Here is a 9,326-nt window from a genome sequence, read left to right as displayed (position 1 = left end):
TAAATGTCGGTGGACTATTAAACAATTTACTGGAGGAGAGGACTCCACAAATATCCTCATCCTCAATATCGGAACAACTCTGAACATCAGTGAAGAAAAAGTTAGAGATGTGGTGTCTGCACTACCCTCAGCCAGAGGTGTTGAGTGGATGATCCAACTCACACTCATCATGATGCTCACAGAATCACAGATGCCAGTCTTCAACCATTCGATTTGCTGTACGTGACATGAAGAAACAGCTGAACACAGTAGATAGACAAAGGCAATGGGCCCTCACCCCATTCCTGCAATAGGACTGAAGACTTGTGCTGCACAACAAGCCGTGCCCCTGGGGAAGCTGTTTCATTCCAGCTCCAACTCTGACATCTCCCTGCCAATGTGAAAAATTACTCAGCTATGACCAGTCCCCGAAGAGGAGAATAATTACAATCTGACCAATTGCCACATGGAACTCCCATCACGACAGTCAAATTGGTGGGATTTTTTTGACAGAGTTGTCAAGTAACACCGAAATAATCAGGTCAGTGTGGTTTCCGATAGGTCCCCATGTGGAGATGATGTTGTTGTGGAAATGTCATTGGATTACTAATCCAGACTATGATAATGCTCTGGCAGCTTGTGGAAGTTAAAAATAATCAATAAAATATCGAGACATAAAATCTGGTGTCAGTAATAGTGATCTTGTGTCCAATGTTAATTGTAAACATCGATCTCCTTCGCCAATGTACTTTCAGGAAGTGAATCTCCTGTGCTTTCTTGGTCTGGCCTAAAAGTGACTCCAGACACACAGACATGTGATAAACGTTTTCAACGGTCTCTTAATCGGTCAAGCAATACACTCAGTTGTATCAAACTGCTCTGAGGTCCTAAAGGATTAAACCGGACAGAACACCTGGCACCAGCTTCGTTATCAGAAAAGGGAACGGGAAACGCAGTCCTATCGACCCTGCAGAGGCCTCCTTCCTAACATCTGGGAGCTTGTGACAACATTTACAGAACTTTCCTATAGACTGCACAGAAACATCGGGAAAGGAGAAGGTCATTCAATACATTGAGCTTTCCCCATGGTAGTTCATGATCGAACATCTCCTCAATGCAGTTTTCCCCATACAATGTTCATATCCTATAATATGTTTAAACATTGTGAAATATAGACCGAGAACAGTTGTAGTGCTTTCAGCCCATCAAGTTTCCTCCTCTATTCAATATACACGTGGTTCTTTGATAACGCTTGTGTATTAAATACGATTTGACTGTTTTCTCTAAAGTAAACTATCATCCCTGCTTCCAATCTGTCTCACACTGTCAGAGTTTGATATATTTCAATGATATCCCCACTAATTTTCCTAATCCCTATGAAATACAGGCCCAGTCTCCCCAAACCTCGGGCCCCACAGCAAGGTTGTCATCCCAGAGATCAGACTGGTCATCCTCCATTGCTCTCCCTCAATGCCTGGTTTGTCCTTTACGAGGCAAGGAGACCAAAACTGCAAACAATATTGCACAATGTTCGAGATGGGGTCCCACTAAGGCCCTGTATAGATGCAGTAAATGACCCTTATCCCTGTATTCAAATCCCTCTGAAATGAAGGCATATACATTATTTATCTGCCTATCTGCTTTCTGCTCCTGCAATATTACTTTCACTGACTGGTGTACATGGAGATACAGTTCGTTTTCAATGTTACAGCTCCCCACTTGCTGGATCTATATACACCGGTCAGCGTGCCAATGCCATTCCCAGTATTGACTTCTGGCTTCAGAACTCACTGCCTTACATGGATCCGAGGGCTGCACAGAAATAAAGCAAACATGTAGCTTAATTTCCTTTATAGAGCAACATTTTTCAACCACTCCGTTTGCAAATGATAGGCTGCCATTCTATTGTTCCCATCAAAGTGCACAAGATCTCATCTCTCCCATTGCTCTCCATCTACCACGTATTTGCCCAGTCTCTCCACTTGTCTCAATCACCTTGGAGACTTTTTTACATCAACCTCATCCAGTCACAAGCTAACATCGTTTATTACTGTCAGCAGACGTGGGAATATTGCATTTGTGCCCGTCAACCAAAGTTATGATGTGTATTGGGAATAGCTGGATGTCAAATCTCGATTCTTGTTCTCTCCTCTAAGCCTTCCATTAAAAACAAACATGCTTGTATTCTTACTCACTGTTTCCTGCCAGCTCTCCCATTTTAAACCCATGACCATATATTAGCCTCAGTCCCAAAGGATTCTAATTTGCACAAAAGGCTTGGGGCTTTATCAAAAATCTTTCTGAGATTCCAATCGTATTGCATTGATACCTTTTCCATAATTTTGCTAAAAGCCACTTTCCAAAATATGATTCCCATTTCATAAATCGCTGTTGACTTTGTCTATGCCCATTAATTTCAGTCCAATATTTTTCTCTCATGCTAATTTAGTTGCTATTCCATTTTTCTCACCACACTAACGTTCTCTCGTACTTCTGGGAAGTTTTCTTTGTTTTTTTAATTCTGTGAAGGCATAACTGAAATATTTATTCCATAGTTCTGCTATTTCCCTGTCCTCAATTATCTGGCATCAGACTGGAAGAAAGCTGCAACTTTTTCTCTTTATTTTGCCATTGACAAATTTTCAGAAGATAGTACAAGTTCACTCTTATATACTTTCATAAGGTATTCTTCAGAAACCCGTCAATTCCTATCTTAAGCTACTCAATGATTGACCTCCCACATGCATACAATAACAGAAGCACAGTCTCTGTTCCATCAGAAATACAGCACAGTCTACATTAGGCCCACTTTCCGACACAAGACCCGTAGCTGTGAATCTCATGGCATTTCAACTGCACAACCATGTATTTTCTAAAGGTTTTGAGGTTACCATGACAACTCCCCTCTCAAGAAGTGCATTCCAGACCCCAATACACTCTGGGTGATAAAACAGTCCTCAAATCCTCACTAAACCTTAAACCTTTCACATTAAAAGTGTGGCCCTTTGACTAAAAGGAACAGCTGCTGTCTATGCACCCTATCCATGTCCTTCGTAATGTTATCCTTCTGATTCATGGACCCCTCAGCCTTCTCTGCTCCAAAGTAAACAACCCCAGCTTACCCAGACTCTCTCCATACTGGTATCGTCCATCCCAGGGAACATCCTGGTCAATCTCCTCTGCATCCCCTCCAGTACAATCGCATCCTTCCTGTAATGTAGCTCCCAGAACTACACACAGTATTCCATCTTGGCCTAACCAAATTTCCTCATAGCTCTTATAATCTATGCTTTTATGTATAAAGGCTGTGTTTACGCTCCCCGATGCTTTCCCAAATTGTGCAATAACCAGTCCAGTCACATTCAGGGATGTGTGAAGAAGCACCCTCTGAGCTACCTTGTGTGCTGTCATTCATCGAGTCCTCCCCTGCCTGGTTCCTTCTTACAAAGTGCATCACCTCATATTTATCAGGGTTACATTCCATCTGCCATTGACCTGCCCATCTGACAATTCCACCTGTATCTTCCTGAAACATAAGGCCTTCCTCTTCACTGTCAACCACCCGGCCAATCTTCGGATCAATAACAAACTTACTTATGACAACCCCCACCCCTCGCCCATATTCACAGCTGCATCCTTTATGATAAGGTTTAAAATCAGAAATCATCAGCTTATAGTCCAACAGATTCATTCGGAGGCACGAGCTTTCGAAGCGCTGCTTCTTTACCAGGTGGTTGTGCGCTTTGATTAAGCGCTTCGAAAGCTAGTGCCACCGAATAAAACTTTTGGAGTATAACCTGGTGTTATACAATTTTTAGCGTTGTCCACCCCAGTCCAACACCAACACCTCTGAAACATAAATAATAAGAGACACAGAACTGATCCCTGTGGTACACCATTGGACACTCGCCTCCAATCACACAAACAGCCTTCTACCACCGCCCTCTGTCTCCTACCAATAAAATTCATTTGCACGCAACTTGGCAAGTCACTAATGAGTCCTACCAGTTCCCTGGTTATTCTGTTGCGCTGGAGACACTTGTAGATTATCAGGACATTCTCCCTAATCTTGCCTGCCAGTAGGTTTCCATGACTCTATATTAAAAGGTCCCCTCCAAGTGATTAATTTTCTCCTTATTATATTCTCAAGTGGTCTGTCCCAGATCCTGCCATTATTTGCCGTGAATGTGGAATAGATAGCCAGGGAAGCGTTCTGTTAATTTCCACCTTGTCATATGTTTTGTGAATTTTCTAAATTTCACTGTGATCCACCTCTCATTCTTTGAAACTCGAGAGAACACAGGCCGAGAACATCAGGCAATCTCACCATCTGAGGGATTAATCTGGAGAATGTCCATTGCACTTCCTCTGTGGTCAGTATATTCTTTCTGAGTTTCGGTCACCAAAAATGTACACAATACTCCAGATACAGTCCCATCAACACGCTGTGAAACTGCTTCAACATGTCTTTACATCAATGTTCTGACTGTCTTAAATGAAGGCGAACCAAACTTTAACTTTCCACTTACATATATTCCTCCAAATACCCTTCACATTCATTGCATTTACGACCTCGTTTTTTGAGTTCTTATAGAAACCCTTCGGAAAATTCAACCTATGCTACTTCTACTGATTCCCCATTATTTATGCTGTAAGGAACAAGATCGAACAATTACGAAGTTTATCTAGTATGATTTCGCTATCAGAAATGCATGCTGATTCTCTCCATTGTTGCTGTTAATTTCTAAATAGCAAAAATGCCATCCTGTGAAATAGATTCCAACAATTTCCCTACAAATGTCAAGTTAACTGGTTTGCAGTTAGCCACACTATGTCTTTTTCCCTTTGTAGCTGTTTGGATCCCTTCCATTCATCTACAGTGCTTGGTTCACGTTTATCCACAATAGTTTCCGGTCTCTGCAGAATGTACAGGAAAATAAAACACAGTCATCGACAGTGCAATTAATACTACTATTGGTAATTTATTTCCGACATTTTGATAGGACGTACATCTGTTTCGTCAGACTTAGCAATGTTCAATCCAGCTCCATGTTCAAGTACTACCTTGTTACTGATATGAATTGACTTAATGTCTTTAGCTCCAGGAGTCCGATACGATCACTTGGTATTACTGGGTGATTTTCTGGCTCTTCGTCCATGAAGACAGATGCAAAGTAACTGGTTATTTTCTTGGCCATTTCCCTGTTCTCCACAATAACATCTCCTCTCCCGATTACAAATTTCCACATTTGACCTTGCTTCTATTTTGTTTCCTTTGAAATATATATGTAGATTTATGCACTCTTTCTGTTCCTGTTTGTTAGCATGCATGTTCGCTTTTTGATTTCCTTTTCAGTTTCATGGCCTTCCTTTTTTGGATCGTTAATTTCTGAGAATTCTCAGGTTTTCACAATAGTTGGAATTCTTCTGAAGTCACTTCCTATGATTAATATATTTTCTAATTTGTTATGTTAACCATCATTGAGTCACTTGCTCACTCTTTGGTGTTTGTACCTGAAATAAATAGATGTATGTTGCAGACTTTGCAGTATTTCTAAAAACTCCTGGTCCTGACCAGTTATATTCAGGAACAGCGCAGGAGGATAAGAGGATAGAGAAGAAAATGTGAGAGCACTGCTTGGCTCTTTTCTATCATCACTGGCCAACGAGTGAGGTCCTGGATGACTGGAGCATAGCGAATGCTGAGCCCCTGTTCAAGAAATGCTACAAAGATAAACCCGGGAACTAAAGACCAGTAATTCTAAAATTTAGTGGGTAGGTTACATTAGAAGATTCGGAGAGAGTGGATATACATGCATTTGGAAAGACAGAGTGTGGTTCGGAGTAAGATTAGAATGGTGCTGGAAAGTAGAGCAGGTCAGGCAGCATCCGAGACACAGGAAAATTGATGTTTCGGGCAAAAGCCCTTCATGAAATTCAGCACGGGAGTTTATGCAAGGGAGATCATGACTCACAATTTTGTTGAAGTTCTTTGCTAAAGTGACCAGCAACGTTGAGGAGGTCCGGGTGGTATACCTAGTCTAGATGGATTCCAGTAAGGCCTTCAATAAGGTTCCACATGATACGCCACTCTGGAAGGTTGGATCGCATGGAATTGAGGGGGAACTGGCAAACTAGGTACAACATTGCCTTGATGGTAGAAAGCAGAGATTAATACTGGAAACATGCTGGTCAGACTGGAGGCCTGTGAATAGTGGAATGCGTCAGGGGTTGATGCTGGGACCACTACATATTACATATATCTATGATTTATATGATAATGTACAGGCATGATTTGTAAGTTTGAAGACGGCACTAAAACAGGCGGCATCATGGAGAGTGAGGAAGTTATCAGAAATTTCAGAAATTACAGCAGTATCTTGATCAGTTGGAGAAGTGGGCTGAGAAATAGCAAATGGATTTTAATATTGATCAGTATAAGTTCTTGCATTTTAGGAAGTAGTGGAACAGAGGGAGCTTGGAATTCAGGTGCATGGTTCTCTGAAAGTTGATTCAGAGGTAGACATTGAAGAAAGATTCTGGCACACTGGCCTTAATAGGTTTATATCACTGAGTATCGAAATTAGGGAGTTATGTTGCAGTTATACAGGATGCTGGTGAGGCCATATTGATAGCGTTGTGTTCAGTTTTGCTCACATTGCTATAGGAAGGATGTTATTAAACTGGAAAGAGTGCAGAAAAAAATACAAGGATGTTGTCAAGGTGTCAATGGTCTGAGTTATAGAAAGAGGTTGGACAAGCTAGGACTTCTTACTTTTGTGTGCATGAGGATGATGAGGATCATATTGAAGTTTATAAGGTTATGTCAGGCATGGATAGAGTGAATGCACACGGTCTTTTTTCCCAGGGTTGGGCAATCACAGACTAGAGAGCATCAGTTTAAGGTCAGAGGGGACACAATAAAAGGGAATCTGAAGAACAACATTTTTACTCAGGGGCTGTTATGCATATGGAATGAGAAGTGGTTGAGGCAGATACATTGACAATATTTAAAAGGCATTTGAACAAATGCATGGACAGTAAAAGGTTAGAAAGTTACGGGACAATGACAGGGATACGGGTTTAGCGTGGATGGGCATTTTGATCGGAATGGGCCTGTTTGGGCTGAAGGGCCTGTCTCCGTGATGTCAGACTCTATGACTCTAACAACCATTGTTTGTCTCCCACTGAATGTTATATTGTACTTTCCAAATTCACTGTAGATATCTTGAACTCGAGCCTCCAATCTTCAATGATATTTGACTGGACTATTCAAGCATTCTATATTGTATGCAGACACCTTGTAAAATGCACCTTTTAAATGCCATTATTCCTTAGAGGTTGCTTCAGACCAAGGTTAATAATTACTCCTTCTGAACACACAACATCAAATCCGAAATAACCTGCTCTCTAGTTTGCTTCGCAACATGCTCTTCAACCCACCTCATATAAACTTACAGAACTTATTTTTCACAGCTTCAGCAGTCACTTAGTTAACACAGTTTAGATACAACTTGACTCTGAGTTATAGAAAGAGGTTGGACAAGCTAGGACTTCTTACTTTTGTGTGCATGAGGATGATGAGGATCATATTGAAGTTTATAAGGTTATGTCAGGCATGGATAAGACTGCGGTATCCATAATAATTGCCTATCTAATTTCCAGAACATATAATGCTCAGATTTTTTCTACCGTTTTGGTTTCGATATATAATACACCAATATTTGCTTCTCTTTGCTATCTGTAAACTCTACCTCAACTGATACTGCCGAACCTGAGGGACATGTCTGTTCGTAATTAGTGATAGACCTGGACAAGACATTCAGGCAGGCTCACCTCGACGCTGAGATGATCTGAAGAAATGTCCCACAATACTGGACAAGCAACAATATCCTCCTCGCTCTGTTAGGATATGAGTTCCCATATACTCTCTGCTCCCTCACACACACTGTATATCTGTTATAGCACCTAACCCCGAACAAGGTTCACGCTCTGTCTCCAAATAAGGCTCAGGCACTACCACTCTCACTATTGAATTAAGCAACTAATAATACTATACGGATTGAAAACTGTCGACTACTCATTCCAGACACCTCACAACTCCCCCCACCTACACCAGGACAAACAGCAGTGTCACCCATTCCCACTCTCCCTCCATCCCTTTCGCCCATTCAAGGAGAAACAGCCTGGAATGGGATAGAAATGGCCAAGCCGGGTAGTGGAGTGCCCGATATCCGTTCCCTCACACCCCTCCCCCCAGAATGTGGGAAGAACTCTTAAAGAGCTGGATAGGACCAGGACGCTCGTGTGGAAAATCTGAAACATCCACGTCCTACTGACCAGTTACGGAGCAATGTTCAGTGAAAGACAATTCTCACTTTAAACCCACTGGCAGTTCCAATAACAGTCCTTTCACTTAAAAAAAAAACACAGATACCTCACTGCACAGAGACGCAGACACAGAAATACACAGATGAACACACACAATACTTACAAGGAAACAGGTACACATACACGTATAAACACGCAAATACATATACAGTCACATAGAAATCGACATAAATACAGATAGAAACACAGGCTGAAGCACAAACAGACTGATGTAGACACGCAAACACACAGATTACAAGCACATGGACACACACACACGCACACACACATACAGACACACACAAACAGAGGCACAGACACACATACACACAGACACACGCACAAACACTTACATTCAGATACACAGAGGCACAGGCACTAGTGTCATTAAGACACAAATCGATGTGTTTTGATTTGTAAGTGTATCAACGATACTAGGGAGAAGGCAAAAGAATGAGCTCGAGGTACATATAACAAATTATTGTCCGCAATTTCTGACTCGATAGGCTGAATGGCCTCAATCTGCTCATTTCCTTAATGCTTCTGCGGTCTTCTGCTATCAGGCATTCTTTTCTTGAGAAGGCAGCAGAGGCTGGGTGCGATACATATTTGATTGGAAATGGTCAGTGGGAATGTGGGATAGGTTTGGAGTCCGGAATGGATTATGTTCCTAATTATTCCATAATATTCTGTTCTTATGACTGAAAAGAGGTGGTGATTTGATGTTCAGTTAACACAGTTTTAAAATAACAGTCCCACAATGAAATAAGGACGTCCCTTTCACTTTAGTGTTGTGCTACCTGTGGTGTCCTCATCCTCAGGGAGCAGTGAAGACTCAGTTATTGAAGATATTCAAGGCTGAGCTCGACTCATTTTTACTGGACAGAAGTGTCAGTCTTTATTGGGAACAGACAGGAAATGGATGGTCAGACACACTTGGCTCAATCATGAACATTCTGAATGGTGCAGCCGAATGG

Source organism: Chiloscyllium plagiosum, unplaced genomic scaffold (genome assembly GCF_037043375.1).
Source record: "Chiloscyllium plagiosum isolate Xiang-an unplaced genomic scaffold, Cpla_swu_hap1 HiC_scaffold_39, whole genome shotgun sequence".
Lineage (NCBI taxonomy): Eukaryota > Metazoa > Chordata > Chondrichthyes > Orectolobiformes > Hemiscylliidae > Chiloscyllium > Chiloscyllium plagiosum.
Note: the sequence above shows the minus strand (reverse complement) of the source record.